At 45.3% G+C, this 16,267-nt stretch overlaps 1 long non-coding RNA gene across 1 annotated transcript; it reads left to right on the top strand.

Annotated features, from left to right (window-relative positions):
- Positions 1-612: 612 nt before the first annotated feature.
- Positions 613-7,302, top strand: LOC149127357 (uncharacterized). The gene is made up of 3 exons (XR_016231182.1): positions 613-983; positions 1,285-1,365; positions 6,982-7,302. It is a non-coding gene; the product is annotated as an uncharacterized LOC149127357 (long non-coding RNA).
- Positions 7,303-16,267: the final 8,965 nt, after the last annotated feature.

Below are 16,267 nucleotides of genomic sequence, written 5' to 3'. Positions count from 1 at the left end.
GCCTCTGAGTGCTAATGGACGCAAGAGCATCCTTGGAAGGATATGCCTCTTAGCATCCACGCTCATCTGTCAATCTCCCATCTCGCACACTCTTGAAGGAAAGAAAATCCCATGGAATTTTCCAAGCTTTTTAAATAAGATGCATTTGCACTTCCAGTTTGCTGTGCCACAGCCTTAGCTGTCTGGAATCACAGCTTCCCCTCCCTGGAGGACAGGTTATGTGCTCTTTAATATTTCTAGAACAGATCAATGAGATTTTATCTGACCAATCCTAGGAAGGACACGCTTTAAAAAGCAAGGCTCTTCTTGTTGACATGGACATTAAGAATGACTTTTTTTTTTTTTTTTTGCCCAAATGTCTCTGAATTCTTGGACTTGTAGAGAGCTGTGAACAGGCTTTGTGCTCTCTCCTGGTAGAAATTAATTGTCTTTCTTTTTCCATTCATTTTGATTGAAGTAAGGCCGTCTGTATTTTTCAATTTCTCAGGTAACTGGAATCAATTTCTGTGTGGATGGAAGTGACTATCACAACTCAGTGTGAGAAGTCAATGAGAACTTTAAGACTGCTGTTTCTACGGCTGCTTCTAATGATGACAATGGTAGGCTCCAGCTGCATGCCCACGACTCCTATATGCCACGCTGCAACCAATCTGTATCCATCAGATACATCCTCCTGGACAAACAATGGTTCAGTCGGAAACTCAATAAGCCATACTTGAGCAACTTGTTTGGCTGTGGCTTCTGTGTTTCCTAGGACTGTCTTAGCAAATTACTGCAAGTCTGGTAGTTGAAAACAACGCAGATTTATTATTCTGTAGTTCTGCGAGTCAGAAGTTCGATTTGGGCTAAAAAGAAGGTGCTGGTGGGCTCCGCTCCTTTCTGGAGGCTCCAGGAAGAACGTGTCTCCACGCCTGCCCAGCTTCTGTGGCTCCGCACTCATGGTGTTGTGCTCCCCTTTCATCTTCAAAGCCAGCGACAGCTGGGTGAGTGTTGCTGGCATTACATCACTTGGATCCTGTTCCTCCTCTGCCTCCACTTTTAAGGACCCATTCGGCTCCTGGATAATCTGGATTAATCTCTTTATTTTAAGGACATTTGATTGGTAGCCGTAATTCCATCTGTGATCTGAACTCCCCTCTGCCTTGTAACATAACACACTCACAGTTCTGGGGATTAGGATGTGGATGTTTTTGCCCTACCACAGGGCTAAATAAAATCTTGTGTTTCCATTAAAGAAAAAACAAACAAACAACAGCAAAATGGCAATACATTTCTCTTTTTCAGGAGGGGAAACTGAAAACGCTTCTCAGGTGGAAAGATGTGTTTGAGGATTGGGAGCAGCTGCTTTTGAATCCTGATGTCCAGGTGAGTCTTATCCAGATTTGTGACAGCCACGATGCAGCTGGCAGAAGGGCAAAGCCCTGTGGGCTCCCCTCACGTTTCAAGTGGAAGGCTGGGCACACCGTGACGTTCTGCAGGTGCTTGCAGGTAACAGTTTAAGGATGGGCTGAAGGGAGCTAGGCGAGCTCACGTTGCAACACCCTGTTGGAGATATGAAGACTCCATCCTCTGCACTGGCAAACTCAGGGTGTTACAGCTGGGCACAATCAGCTGCTATCGTCCCATAACCCATGCATCTTTCTCTCTCTCTCTCTTTTTAAGGGGAGGTCATTTTTATTTTTCCTTCTTCCTCCCTCCTCCCTATTTATGTCTTTGGCCTGCCAGGGACCCCCTACTACCTCTCAAGGGAAAGGGGTGAGAAGCCATTCTGTAAACAGTGTGCAGTCTTTATAGTAGAATCCAATGCAGCTGTGACAAACTACCAGCCTGGGCTTGGCTACGGCCATTTTTTCTCTATTGATTTTTCATTTTCCCTTGAAACCCTTTAAAAAATATATAATACAGGTGGTCTTTCCCAAGCCAAGGGATTCAAAGACTTGATGGTCAAGGACAAAACCTAAGGAAATCCTTTAGGATTTGGGGGGCAACGGGAGGAAATTGTCCTCTCCTTAGGTCCCCGCAGCAACCTGGTTCTTTGCTCCTCACGCCCAGCCTCCCCTCCACGCTAGCCCTTCCAGAAATGAGCCCAAGGGTCTCTATGTTCCTAGGTGCATAAGCTTGTCTTCTTCTTTCTAAAGTGTGTTTGCAGCAGTCTTGAGCATAATTTTTTTAAAAATTATATATTTATTTATTTTCATTTTAATTGCAAGGCAGAAATCCCAAAATGCCTACAATAGCTAGGGCTGGGCTGGGGGCAACGCCAGGAGCCTGGAACTCCAAGTTGGGTCTCCCACAGGGGTGGGTGGGACCCAGCTCCTTGAGCCCTCATCTGCTGCATGCAGGTCAGCAGGAAGCTGGCAGTGGAAGTGGAGAGTGGCTGGGACTTGACTGAGGCTCTCCAACGCAGGATGCAGGACTGGAACCAGGCACTCCGTGTGGGATGCAGGTGTCCCAGGCAACATCTTAGACGCTGGGCCAAAAGCCTGCTTCTGACCTTTTCAGTGCATTTCCGTGCGTCTGATTCGCTCCTGCTGACACTTGCACTGAAAGGAGCGTCTAAGTCCTCCTCCCGGAGAATAACGACTCATGGGGCAATTCTTCGGTCCTGATGACGAATGAAGGAAGAGCTCTGATTTCATACATCATGATTCTAACAACAGTTTGGTGGGCAGCTTTAGGATGGCCCCAGGAGTCCTCAATTGCTTGTGCAGGCTGGACCTGGAGACTTGCTTCTAGCCAGCAGAATAAGGTGGAAGTTAGAAGATTCTGGTCCAGAGATGAGGCTGCAGAAACACTCTGGCCCCATCAGGCTTGCCCTCACTCTTGCTCTCACGTGTTTGCTCTGAGGAGAATCAGCAGCCACATGACAAGGACCTGAGTATGCACTTAATGTGACAGCTGGAGGAACTGTCTCCTGTGAGAACCATTAGAAAGTGCTTGGACTTGGCTCTTCCTTTGGTCTAACCTTGGGCTGCCTGCAGTCTTTTTTTTTTTCCTCCAAGATTTATTTATTTGTTTGAAAGGCAGAGTTACAGAGAGAGAGGAATCTTCCATCTGTTGATTCACTCCCCAAATAGCCACAATAGCTGGGGCTGGGCCAGGCTGAATGAAGCCAGGAGCCTGGAACTCCATCCAAGTCTCCCATGTGGATATGGGGGCCCAACATTTGGGCCATCGTCATCTACTTTCTCAGGCACATTAGCAGGGAACTAGATGGCAAGTGGAACAGCCAGTACTTGAACAGACACCCATGCAGGATGCTAGTGTCGCAGGCAGTGGCTTAACCCACTGTGCCACAGTGCCTGCCCCTGCCTGTAGCCTTGAGGCAGAGGCATCTGGGAAAGCTGGCACTGGATTTTACCCACAAACACTGTGAGAAAATAAATGCTGAATTCTTAAGTATCTACATTTCGAGGTAGTTTTTTCCATAGTAACAGCTAACTAATACAACAATGACATGTCATTACGGGAAGTTTGGAAACAGAGGGGAAAAAGAAATCACCCTTAATTCTACCACTTAGTCACAACCACTGCCTTAGTTTTGCATTTTTAAGTCTACACACACATTTGCACTGATGTTTATATTGCTGATAGGCATAATGTAAATAAAATTTTGCATCCTATTTTTTAATATGTCATGAGTATCTTCCATGTTGCTATAAAATCTTCATAGTTATACTTCTTAATGACTGTATTACAGTGCAAGTGCTACAAAATAGCCAATTTCCTCCTTCTCTTTGGGCACTTCAGTTACTTCTCATTTTATTTGCAATTAAAAATAATGTGGCAACCAGCATCTCTGTTTATGTAGTATTGTTTTTCTTTTTTATTATTTCCCCCTACTTCAACTTTTTCCATGTCATTTTCTTCTTTGGGCAATTTCTCAATTGCTGTAATAACTCATAGTTAATTCTCAGTCATCAGTGGATGACAAAATTTGAGCCACTTCATGTTCAAAACTATCTTTATTATAATTTTCATAAATTACTGCTTTAGATGGCTATTCATTAGAACTTGTTCAATTTTTTAAACTCTTCCATCCTCATCTTCTGGTTCTGTCCCCAAATGCCCACTCTAGCCAAGTCTTGGCCAGGCTGATGCCTGAAGTCTAGAATTCAGTCTGGGTCTCCCACATGGATGGCAGAGATCCAGAGACCTGGGCTATCACCTGCTGCCTCCCTGGGAGCACATTAGCAGGAAGCTGGAATCGTAAGTGGGAAGAAGTCTCATCTCCAGGACTCAGGTAGGGGATGCAGGCACCCGAGTGATGTCTTCACTGCTGTGCCACTCACTCACTCTGCTGTTCATTTTTGACGGAAAATTGCATGCTCGAATATATAGGAATATCAAACCAAAGACAAATTCCATTTCCCCAATTAGTAGGTAATTTCTTAGAGCATTTTTCATCTGTTTGAAAGGCAGAATCACACTCACACACACAGACACAAAGACAGAGAGATTTTTCTGTCCACTGGTTTACATGAGGAAACAAAATAGGTAGTGAATACTAATAATTTTTTTTTCTTAAAGATTTATTTGTTTATCCAATAGTCAGAGTTACAGAGAGAGAGAGGGAGATACAGAGGTTTTTCCATCTGCTGGTCCACTCCTCAAATGGCCTCAACGGCTGGAGCTGAGCAGATCTGAAGACAGGAGCCTGGAGAGCTTCTTTCTGGTTCCCCATGTGGGTGCAAGGGTACAAGTATTCAGGTCATCTTCTACTGCTTTCCCAGGCCATAGCAGAGAGCGGGATCGGAAGTGGAGCAGCCAGGACTCGAACCAGCTCCCGGATGCTGGCACTGCCAGCAGTGGCTTTACCCTCTGTGCCACAACGGCGGCCCTATGAGAGGGTCTTGACACAGACAGACTTCATGGTGTGCTGGGGCGATTCTGACTGTGCCCTGAGACTCGCTCCCAGCCTTCCCCGTCTTGCTCTCTGCAGGAGAGTCTCTCGCTGTGGAGCCTGCAGCTAAGGGCTCCTGTGCCGGCCAGCTTCCTTTTTGGTATTGGTGGAGGAGATTGGAGGGAGGAGGGTGTTTACTCTTCTGGGTTCCTCTCTCAGGGCTTTCATCAGCTTGGCTTTTCCTGGCTCCCCTCTGACCACCTCCATACACAGCCTCTCCAGCTTCAGGTTCCAGTAATGTCTTCAGACCCTTGCATGCATTACAGGGTGCTACCAGTCCTAGGGTGCTGCACCATCCTTTGTTAACTGCCTACACCCCGTCTGCACCTTTGCAGAGTCCTTTGACCCAGTCCCCTGAAATGCTCCCATTTCGAGTGTGCCATCTGTTTTCTGTGGAACTCTGATATGCGTGCTTCATTGCCACTGATCAGGACTTTGAGAGAAGAAAGAGGAGGTGCTGCTGCCAAAGAAAAGGTTCTGGTTTTTCTCTCTCTCTTTTAAGCAATCTTTATTCTTTATTTGAAAGGCAGAGCAAGAAACAGACAGAAGTCTCTCATCCCCAAATGCCCACAGCAGATGGGAGCCCAGCCAGGAGCTGGGAACTCAAACTCCTAGGTGGGTGGCAGGGTCCCTGCGGGCTCCCAGGATGCACACAAGCAGGAGGCTGGAGTCACAAGCAGAGGCAGGACGTCCCCCACCCCCCACCCCGGGGCACTGGGATACGGGACGGGACGCAGTTGTCTCAAGCAGCTTTTTACCCATCCCACCAAGCGCCCACCCTGATTTCCCCCTCTCCCTGCTCAGGAATGGGTGTGGCATAAGCTGATGGAAAAGGAAGATCAGAGGAGTTATTCCAACAGCTGAGTCTTCCAGAAGACTGAATACTTCCTCTCCCAGTCAAAAGGGAGATGGTGTTTCCACCAGCCTGACCAGGTCATGGCCTGGGTGGGGAGCTGTCATCCTGGGCTGTGCTGGGGATGGGGTGGTCAGCCCCCTCCTCTGGCTGTCACCTGGCCAGGCTATCCGGGGCTGGGCTCCCCAGAGAGTCACTGATTTCTAACAGTCAACCGAATCCTCACACTGCAAACCTCTCATTGGTACCTAAATTACAGTTTAATAATCCAACTTTGTATTAAAGTCTTTGAGGCTTTCCAGTCTTTAAGGAAATGGATTAGTGACCAAAGAAATTCCTCATGTACAGCGTCATGTTTGCAGGTCCCTGGGCTCCAGAAGAGAGATTGTCCCGGGAACCCCTACTGAGACACCACTGTTGTCCCAGAGGGAGAAGGGAGCCTTGGCTCAGGATTGGAGCATCTGCTGCTTTGTGTCCCCTCTTGAGGATGCTTTGTATAGTTGGTAGAGCAGTCAGGGCTCTGAAGTCAGGCTCCAAGCTCCCGGGAGAGCTGCATTGATTGGGCAGGCAGTGAGATGGTCCTGCAAACCCACTGGCTGTCCCCTTAGCTACCCTCACTTCTCGAAATGCTTCTGGCTTTAATTCCACACTCCACCACGTTGAAACACGGGTATGTGGAGACTTCTTTTTATCATTACTTCAACTGTCCGTGTTCGTGAATTCAAGTATTAATTGAGGGGGCAGGGACTGGGCTCCAAGGGGCAGCTGTGACTGTGATGACTAGTACATCTACTGTTGTGGAGCTTACTGTGTGGTGGAGCATACGGCACACGGAAGGATCATTGCATATGCTTGTCCCTTGTTTTGCCAGCTTCGTTGTAAGCAGAGGGCAGAAATCCTATTATGGTCTTCTATCCAAACAGCAAGCATCCAGACAACATTCAGTACATACCTTTTGTGTTTCTTGCTAATAGTTCAGTTTGATTCTGTGCCTTGGTGCCAGAGGCGTCAGGTGTGGTCTTGAGGCAAGGAAGGAAACCAGGTTGGAAACGGATGCCTGCTTCGCACTCTCTGTATGCGCAGGTGCGGCTGTCAAATCGAACCAGATAGCTGCAGATGGCCAAGGGCAGGACCAACTCCCTCACCCTAGTCCTTCTTCCTGCCAAGCCTCCCTGCCTTTCTGCCTATATATATATATATATATATATTTTTTTTTTTTTTCCAGTGAGGAAAAGACCAAAGGGAACAGAACAGGGAGCTGTGTGGCCTCAGCTCTCAGCGGGTAAGACACCATTCTCCAAAAGTCAAGAAATAACAAGTGCTGGTGAGGTCACAGAGAAAAGGGAACCCTCGTACCTGTTGGTGGGCATGAAAATTAGTGCAACCATTGCAGAAAATAGTGAAGAAAAGTGGCTCTACCACACGACCCAGCTATCGCACTTCTGGGACTACATCCAAAGGAAATGAGATCAGCGTATGCATGAGATCCCTGCTGTCTGTCCCTGATTGCAGCCCAGCTCACAATAACCAAGCTAGAGAATCAACTCAGATATCCGTCAAGTGATTACTGGATGAAGAAATGTGGTATGTGCATGGCTATATGTATATGCATATGCATATATACATAATTGAATATTACCTACCCATAAGAGAGTGAATCCTGATATTTGTAACAAAATGGATGAACTAGAGATCATTAAGTGAAATCAGCCAGACCCAGAAAGACAACCCTACATGTTTTCCCTCACATGTGCACGTTAATTTATATAGAGAGGGTATAGAAATGTGAGGGTGCCATGTTATTACTATACATACAGTTGTAAGTGTTGTCATCAGTGAATCATGAGCTCCTATAATAATACACCCTTCTTTCCTCACTTTATGATCATCATGAATTCCATGTTATGTGATATTAATATTCCTGCTTTCAAGAAAAACAGTGTGTGTGTATGAAGTGAACATGACAAAATGCTAAAAATGGTTGCATCTGAAAAGAAAGGGAGAAATAAGGAAAGAATGAAAGGAAGGAAGGAAGGAAGGAAAGAAAGAAAGAAAGAAAGAAAGAAAGAAAGAAAGAAAGAAAGAAAGAAAGAAAGAAAGAAAGAAAGAAAGAAAAGAAAGAAACCTGCTCCTTTTAATGAGGTGGCTTGGAGAAAATAAAACACCCTCCAGACCACCTCATTGGAAGGAACAGGATCAGAAAGAACACCATAGGCTCACTGGAGGTCAGTCACAATCTAGTCATTACTTGAGTTTCCTTGCTAAATTCTCAATATTTATGGCCACTGGCTGATATAGTTTGCTATTGGTTTTTTAGGAACTGAAGTTCCCAGTTATTCAAACCAATATATTCTGAGATTGTTTAGGAAGAGTTCACTTCAATTATTCGTTTAATTTCCAGCAGTCTTGATTTTTTTTTTTTTACTTTTTGTAAGACTGAGTTTTATTTATGGCAAGCATTGGGATTTTCATGATGGAAATGGTTGTCTTTCCACTGGACCAGTAGCCTTTATGTTGGTCACCATTGCCTGGTAGTTATACCACCTCTTCCATCTAGGTCTCAAGCATTTCCAACCAATTGCGGCATTCTAATTACATTCAAACTTTCCTTTAAAATCTATGTATGTATGTATGTATGTATGTATCTATCTATCTATCTATCTTTCCTATCCTCTGGTTCATTCTCCAAATATGTTGGGTCAGATCAAATCCAGGAGCCTGAATCTCAATGCAGTTTTCCCACATGGGTGGTAGGGCGCCAGATACTTGAGCCATCACCTGCTGCCTCTTGGAATGTGCATTGGCAGGAAGTTGGAATCAGGAGTGGAGCTAGAACTCAAACTCAGGCACTCTAATATGGGATGTAGGCATCCCAAGAGGGATCATAACCACTGAGCCAAATCCCCACCCCCTTGACTTTCTTTGAAATGTTTATCTAAGCCGGCGCCTTGGCTCACTAGGCTAATCCTCCGCCTAGCAGCGCCGGCACAGCGGGTTCTAGTCCCGGTCGGGGCGCCGGATTCTGTCCCGGTTGCCCCTCTTCCAGGCCAGCCCTCTGCTGTGGCCAGGGAGTGCAGTGGAGGATGGCCCAGGTGCTTGGGCCCTGCACCCCATGGGAGACCAGGAAAAGCACCTGACTCCTGGCTCCTGCCATCGGATCAGCGCGGTGCGCCGGCCGCAGCGCGCTGGCCGCAGCGGCCATTGGAGGGTGAACCAATGGCAAAGGAAGACCTTTCTCTCTGTCTCTCTCTCTCACTGTCCACTCTGCCTGTAAAAAAAAAAAAAAAGAAAAGAAAAGAAATGTTTATCTAATATTTATATATTATCTAATATTTGTATATTTATATGTATAGTTATTTAAATGTTTTCTATTCATTTATTTATATAGCTTTTATCTATTTATATAGTTACCTATTTATTTACTTCAGTTTCCACTCCTGCCAGCATGTCCATCGCATGTTCATAGGAATTTGCTCACAGTCTTAGGTCATCTTAATTTTTAGGCCACTGAACTGTTTGTCTTCACTAGTGACTGCTAGGTGCAAGAAAAAGAGACCCCTGATGCTTATGTAGCTGCTGGACAAAGCCCAAAACTGCTCTTCTAGACCCAAGCAGGTGTTCCCCCATCCCGCTGAGACTTTCTCCACTGGGGACTCGGTGGCCACTCGCCTTGTCGCTCTCCCCTTGTCCTTGGCTCTCCAGCTGTCTCCTGCATCTCCTCACAGCTAGGCATCTCCTAACTCCCCTAGTCCAGCAAGTCCTTCAGTGGCTACTGCAGGAAGTGCTCTCCCAAACTCAGTATAGGAGGGGAGAGGATGATCCCGTCAGACCTGTTCCAGGAGTAGGCTGCAACTTAGATGCTCGGTTCCTGAAATATATAGTTTGTATTTTGCTAACTAAATGTGAATTGTAGAAGCTGGTAGGATGGACAGGATCAGAAACCAACCTAGATAGAGGTGGGCTTAGTGATGAATGCCTTAGAGAAGTCAAAAGTAATAGCAGAATTAGAATATGAATTGGAAGAAAATCAGTACCTGGTATTTGCAGTTATTGCTTCAATATTTGCAGCTGTTATGCTTTTAAAATCATTTTTATAACTAAGATGATTTAACTGGGATTGTGAAAAATATAACTTTCATTAAGGACTCTCTAGTAGAAGGAGCAATAATTTTCAAGGTAGAGAAAAAAGGTTGCATTAAGATTTGGTTCACACAGGCAGAATGAATCAAGAATCTAGAATAGATATGGTCAGTTTGAGTTAGGTCTAGCTACAAGTAACAGAGACACAAAAGAATGATGGCTTTAAAAAGATGGAATTTTATTTTTATTTCATGTAAAAGTCTAGAAGTAATAATTCTTTTTTTTTTTTTTTTTTGACAGGCAGAGTGGACAGTGAGAGAGAGAGACAGAGAGAAAGGTCTTCCTTTGCCGTTGGTTCACCCTCCAATGGCCGCCGCGGCCAGCGCGCTGCGGCCGGCGCACCGCGCTGATCCGATGGCAGGAGCCAGGAGCCAGGTGCTTTTCCTGGTCTCCCATGGGGTGCAGGGCCCAAGCACCTGGGCCATCCTCCACTGCACTCCCTGGCCACAGCAGAGGGCTGGCCTGGAAGAGGGGCAACCGGGACAGAATCCGGCGCCCCAACCGGGACTAGAACCCGGTGTGCCGGCGCCGCTAGGCAGAGGATTAGCCTAGTGAGCCACGGCGCCGGCCAGTAATAATTCTTAAAGTAAAAATCTTCCTGTTTTTTCTGATTTACTGTCTTTCGTGATCTATCTCATGATCCAAAGTGGTTGCTGAGGTTCCGACTGTCACATTTGCATTTCAGCCTTATGTCACGTTAGCTAAAACTTAGCTCCACGGTGATACTTACATGGTAAGAAACTGGGAAATGTCTTTATATCTGACGGCTATCTGCCCACCTAAAATCAGAAGTACTATTGCAAGGAAGAAGGAAAGAATGAAGGTTAGGGAACAAACATGAGGTAACCTGGGACTTTCAGGAACAAAGTATTTGACAGTGCTTTATGAAAACAAGTACTTTCAAGTTCTCATCTTCCAACATTAAATAAATAACTTTCAATACATGTTAAATCATGTTCAGGAACGTTTTTATAATAGAACCAAAAGCACAGTTCCCAGGAGCCTGGCCGTAGAAGCGCATCCCAAGTTACTGCTCTTCATGTCGGTGTTGAGAAAGAAGAGTGAGTGAATGTTGACAAAGGAGGGCCTGCGAGAGCAAGGGATGCATGGGGTCCGGAAGTGGAACAGTAGCCTGTCACAGAGTGAGGGATGATCCTGGGCGGCTGCGGCGGGGCTGCGCCGAATCGCAGATCTGGGACGTGGGGAGTTGGGTTTGGAGTCTCCTAACAGCTTTTCTGGGCTTGGCTCCACAGATCAGGGACGCTGACATTTCAACTCCCAAGGACACAGGAGGGTTTTTTTGTTTTGTTTTGTTTTTCTGTGTTTCCCCCAAAGGAACAGTTTTTCCCTCCCAAACGAATCCGTTCCAACCCTTTCTTGCCATTTCTTGCAGCAATAATATATTTACCCAGTGGTGCTCTAAGTTAACTTAATGTGCTTAACTTGCTATTAGGGAATGATTTATGTACCACGAAAAACAGTCCACTAGTTTGTGTGAAAAAAAAGGAAGAGAGCTTTCTCCCTTTGCTCCCGGGGCACCTGCCGCTCTGCCTTCAGGGGGTGGGCTCTGCGCCACCTGGCATCCCAGGCGCCTACCAAGTGCTTCTCACCAGACCCGCTCCGGGTAAATGCTTGTTGAGATAATCTGCAGATGGATCCCCAGAGGTCACGATAGACAAGCACAGCTAAGGAGGAACCACCAGCTTTTGGTCAGTCTTGGGCCCCTCTAGGAGCTCGACGAAGAAGGAGCATTCCCAGGACGGCACCTGGGAAGGCTTGGGCTTTGGCTAAGGAGCCACGGAGCAAACATTTACCGTGTTTGCCACCTGCCGCTCAGGGTGAGACACGCGCAGCTCTAAAGCACAGCGGAGCAAGGCAAACCTGATCCGGAAGAGCCTAAGCCTTTTACCACCCCAGATTCCAGGACGTGGGATGGTTCCTTTCGCTGCTTCTGCTTGCCAGCTCTGTCCATTTGCCAAAATAAAGATGTCCTTTCTCCAGCCAGACCTCAGCTGTGTCCCGGAGCTAATGACTTCAGAATGGGAGACAGATGCTTCCTGTGGGAGGATTCCTGGGCAGACAAAGAGCACACAGCCAGCACTGGTTACAGAACTTCAGAGATGCGGCGCGAAGTGAAAACGGGGGAGCCTCTTGTTGAAAAATCAGAAGAAAATGTAATTAAAGTTACTGAAATGTCTGGCTTCTTAAAAAATTCTTCCCACAGTCTCTTTAGACATCAAAGGTTTTGTTTTTGTTATTTAATACTGCTTTAAAAATAAAAATAAAAATTAACTTATTTGCATTTTTTACCATTTTTTTTGACAGGCAGAGTTAGACAGTGAGAGAGAGAGAGACAGAGAGAAAGGTCTTCCTTTGCCGTTGGTTCACCCCCAAAATGGCTGCCACAGCCGGCGCGCTGCGGCCGGCGCACTGCGCTGATCTGAAGCCAGGAGCCAGGTGCTTCTCCTGGTCTCCCTTGGGGTGCAGGGCCCAAGGACTTCGGCCATCCTCCACTGCACTCCCTGGCCACAGCAGAGAGCTGGCCTGGAAGAGGGGCAACTGGGACAGAATCCGGCGCCCCGACTGGGACTAGAACCTGCTGTGCCAGCACCGCAAGGCGGAGGACTAGCCTATTGAGCCACAGCGCCGGCCTACCATTCATGTTTATATGCTAGAATGCCAGTTTTAAATGCAAATAAGAGAAACTTTAACTTGTATGTAGAACCACTGACATTACATAATCTGTATTTTGTACTTTTGTGCATGCATCTGTATTTTGTTCTCACCAGAACAGTTTTTTTTTTTTTTTTAAATTTTGCTTCTTAATAAATGCACAGTGTTTGAACACTCTTTGGAAGCCAAGTGCTCCTATAAAAGGCTTATCTTGTACCTGCTTTGAGTCCCGCTAACCTCCGACGCTGGATCCACTGGAATTCTGTACTAATGCAGCATCAGCAAGGCAATATGCAAACGGGGTGGCAAGAAATGATGGACACACACACTGTGCACATTTGCTGATGCTTGTGCACCACTGGCCCTTTGGATTTTACTTACAAGATTTAAGTACAAGATAAAATCATTAGCAATTTTAACACGGTGACCTCAGAGCACCAAGCCAAGCTTGGGGGGGGGGGGGTTCCTTTTTGAACTGCACAGGTTGTAGTCATGAAGCCAGCCCTGCAGCTTACCGAATAAACCTCACCTTTCTCACTCTTGTCTTTAACAGTAATTTTAAAAATTGGTAATCATTGAAAGAGCACAGGCAAAACAAACACATGCCAGTAGGGGCAGTATTAAAAAACAGCACGATAATGGGTAACTCAAGCCTTAGGTGAATCCTGAAGTTAATAGGAGGGGCTGCCGCTGTGGCGTAGCAGGTAAAGCCAACTCTTGCAGTGCCAGCATCTCATTTGGGCAGCAGTTCGAGTCCCAGCTGCTCCATTTCTGATCCAGCTCTCTGCTATGGCCTGGGAAAGCAGCAGAAGATGGCCCAAGTCCTTGGGCCCCTGCATCTGCGTGGGAGACCTGGATGAAGCTCTTGGCTCCTGGCTTCGGATCGGCGCAGCTCTGGCTGTTGTGGCCATTTGGGGAGTGAACCAGAGAATGGAAGGTCTCTCTCTCTCTCTCTCTCTCTCTCTCTCTCTCTCTCTCTCTGCCTCTGTAACTCTGCCTTCAATTAAATAAATAAATATTAAAAAAAAGTAAGTAGAAAAACAAAAGGACTCACATGTCAGGGTGTAACTCAGAGGTATCCCGTGGGTGCAGTAATTACATAGTTGTGTGGAAAATTGGTAGATTAAGCTTTTTTAAGCATGAAAGATTTTTGCTTAGTGTTGCAAACCATTCAACTTTTAAAAAATAAAGGTTAAAATTTGTAGAGAGGTAATATTAAAAAACCTATCCTGATAACCGTAACGTAGTTTGAAATATTTGTTACACGTGTCTGTGACAGAACCATTTTTCTCCCACTTCAGGCGGATGATACGAGAAGAAGCAAAGATCCCACTAGTTCTCTGCTGTTCGCGTCCTAAAGTTCTGCGTTACTTTCTTGATGTGAGACAGCACCACACAGCCCCAGGGAAATCCATCCCAACAATCTGAATTTGAAGGTTTTGAAGACAATGATGAATAAGCCATTAGTTGTGTGTGCTCTCTTATCTAAGGTAGACTCAGCTTGAGTTCTCATCCCTTGCCTCTGACATGGCCCCGCCCTGGTCTCGAACCCAGGCACTCTGATGTGGGCTGTGGGCATCCCAAGCAGTGTCTCAACTGCTATAGTGAACATTGCCCCTACATTTTTTAATTAAATATTTTTATTGTTTGTTGACAAATTATAGTTGTATGTATTTATGGACTTCAATACAATGTTATAATTTATGAATATAATGTAGAATAATTAAATCAATGTAATTAACATATCTCTTACCTCAAATACCCATAAACTTTGTGGTGAGAACATTTGAAATTTACTTTCCAAGTGATTTTGAAACCTACAATATACTATATGTATATTCACCATGCTGCAATAGGTCTCCAAAACCCTACCGCTCACTCGTGTTGTCTGAGGCTTTGTCCCATTTGCTCACCATCTACCCCTTTCCTCCACGGCTGGCCCCTAGTACCCACCATTCTGCTCTCTGCTTCTTTCTTGAGATCCGTTGCTTTGAATGCCATGTGTAAGTGACAACAGGCAGTGCTTGTCTTTCTGTGCCTGGCTTATTTCACTTAGCTTGATGTTCTTCATGTCCATCCATGTTGTCTCAAGTGACAGAATCTCCTTCTTGTTAAAGGCTGAATGGTATTCCATTGTGGAAAATACCACATGTTCTTTATGCGTCCATCTGTTGATGGCCACTTAGGCTGACTCATGTCTCAGCTATTGTAGTGAGTGCTGCAATGAACTCGGCAGTATAGATGTTCTTCCATACTCTGGCTTCAAATCTCCTGGGTAAACACCCAAAAGTGGGATTCCTGGATCTCCTTTCATTCCTAAGTTGCTTAGAGCCATTCTCCAAGCCCAGGGAATTTTTGCTTTAATAACAACACCATTGGGGGTTCTCTGGAAGAGAAAGGCTATTTGCAACAGGAGGGCTCAATTGTCTATCACAAGGAAGAGCTGTAACCATGAATCTCTTCCTGTCATACATTGTATGTAAATGATAAATTTAATACTTTAAACAGATTTTTTAAAATATTTATTTATTTATTTGAAAGGCAGAGTTACAGGGAGGCAGGCAGAGAGAGAAAGAGAGGTCTTCTATCTATTGGTTAACTCCCCAAATGGCCACAAGGGCCAGAGCTAGGCTGATCCAAACCAGGAGGCAGAAGCTTTTTCCAGGTCTCCCACATGGGTGCAGGGACCCAAGCATGGGGGCCATCTTATACTGCTTTCCCAGGCCATAGCAGAGAACTGGATCAGAAGTGGAGCAGCCAGGTCTTGAACTGGCACCCATATGGGATGCCGGCACTGCAGGCAGTGGCTTTACCCGCTACACCACAGTGCCAGCCCCTAAACACATTTTTTAAATGGAGAAATTCAAACATACACAAAGGTAGAGCAAATAATATAATGGATCCCTACATATCCATCAGCCCACTTCAATAATTATCAATTCATGCCCCAATTTGTTTTGTTTTCACCCCTACCCTCTCCTTCTCCCACTCAAGTGAATTATTTTGGAGCAAATCCAAATATATCTTTAAATCCATAAATATTTCAGAATGTATTTCTATAAGGACTAAAAAAAGTAACTGCACTATCATCATCATATCATTAAATAAACTTCAATAATTCCTTAATATTTTAAAATATCCAGTGATGGTTCAAATTTCCATGATTGCCTCATAAATGTATTTCTTTTTTATTATTGTTCATGATTTTGGGAAGAACTGATATTTTAGGTTTTAAAACATTTTTATTTACTATTTATTTGAGAGACAGAGAAAGAGAGAGGGAGACAGAGCGAGAGAGAGAGCAATCTCTCATTTACTGGTTCACTCCATTTACCCACAACAGCTCCCAGGTGGGCGGAAGCTGGGAATCTGAAACTTAACCCAGTTCCTCCACACGGATAGTAGGAAGCGGATCACTGCAGCCGTCACTGCTCGCACTGGGAGTCAGCAGAGAAGGGACACGGAGCCCAGACATCCAACACGGGACATGGGCGTCCCAATCAGCGTCTTTGTTGCAAGGCCAAATGTCTGCTATCTGTACATAAATTCCTTACAGCTGCTTTCTCCCTAGATTATTTTTCGTTTATAGATTACCCTCCTTATTTTTTCCTTATTCTTTGTTGAAAGAACTAGATAATTTGTCTTGTAGTTTTCCCTATCTTGGATTTTTTTATTGCAACCTTCTACTTTTATTTTAT

This window comes from Oryctolagus cuniculus, chromosome 3 (assembly GCF_051225735.1).
Source record: "Oryctolagus cuniculus isolate XC-2025 breed Fujian yellow rabbit chromosome 3, ASM5122573v1, whole genome shotgun sequence".
Lineage (NCBI taxonomy): Eukaryota > Metazoa > Chordata > Mammalia > Lagomorpha > Leporidae > Oryctolagus > Oryctolagus cuniculus.
This window is presented reverse-complemented; position numbering and strand designations above follow the sequence as displayed.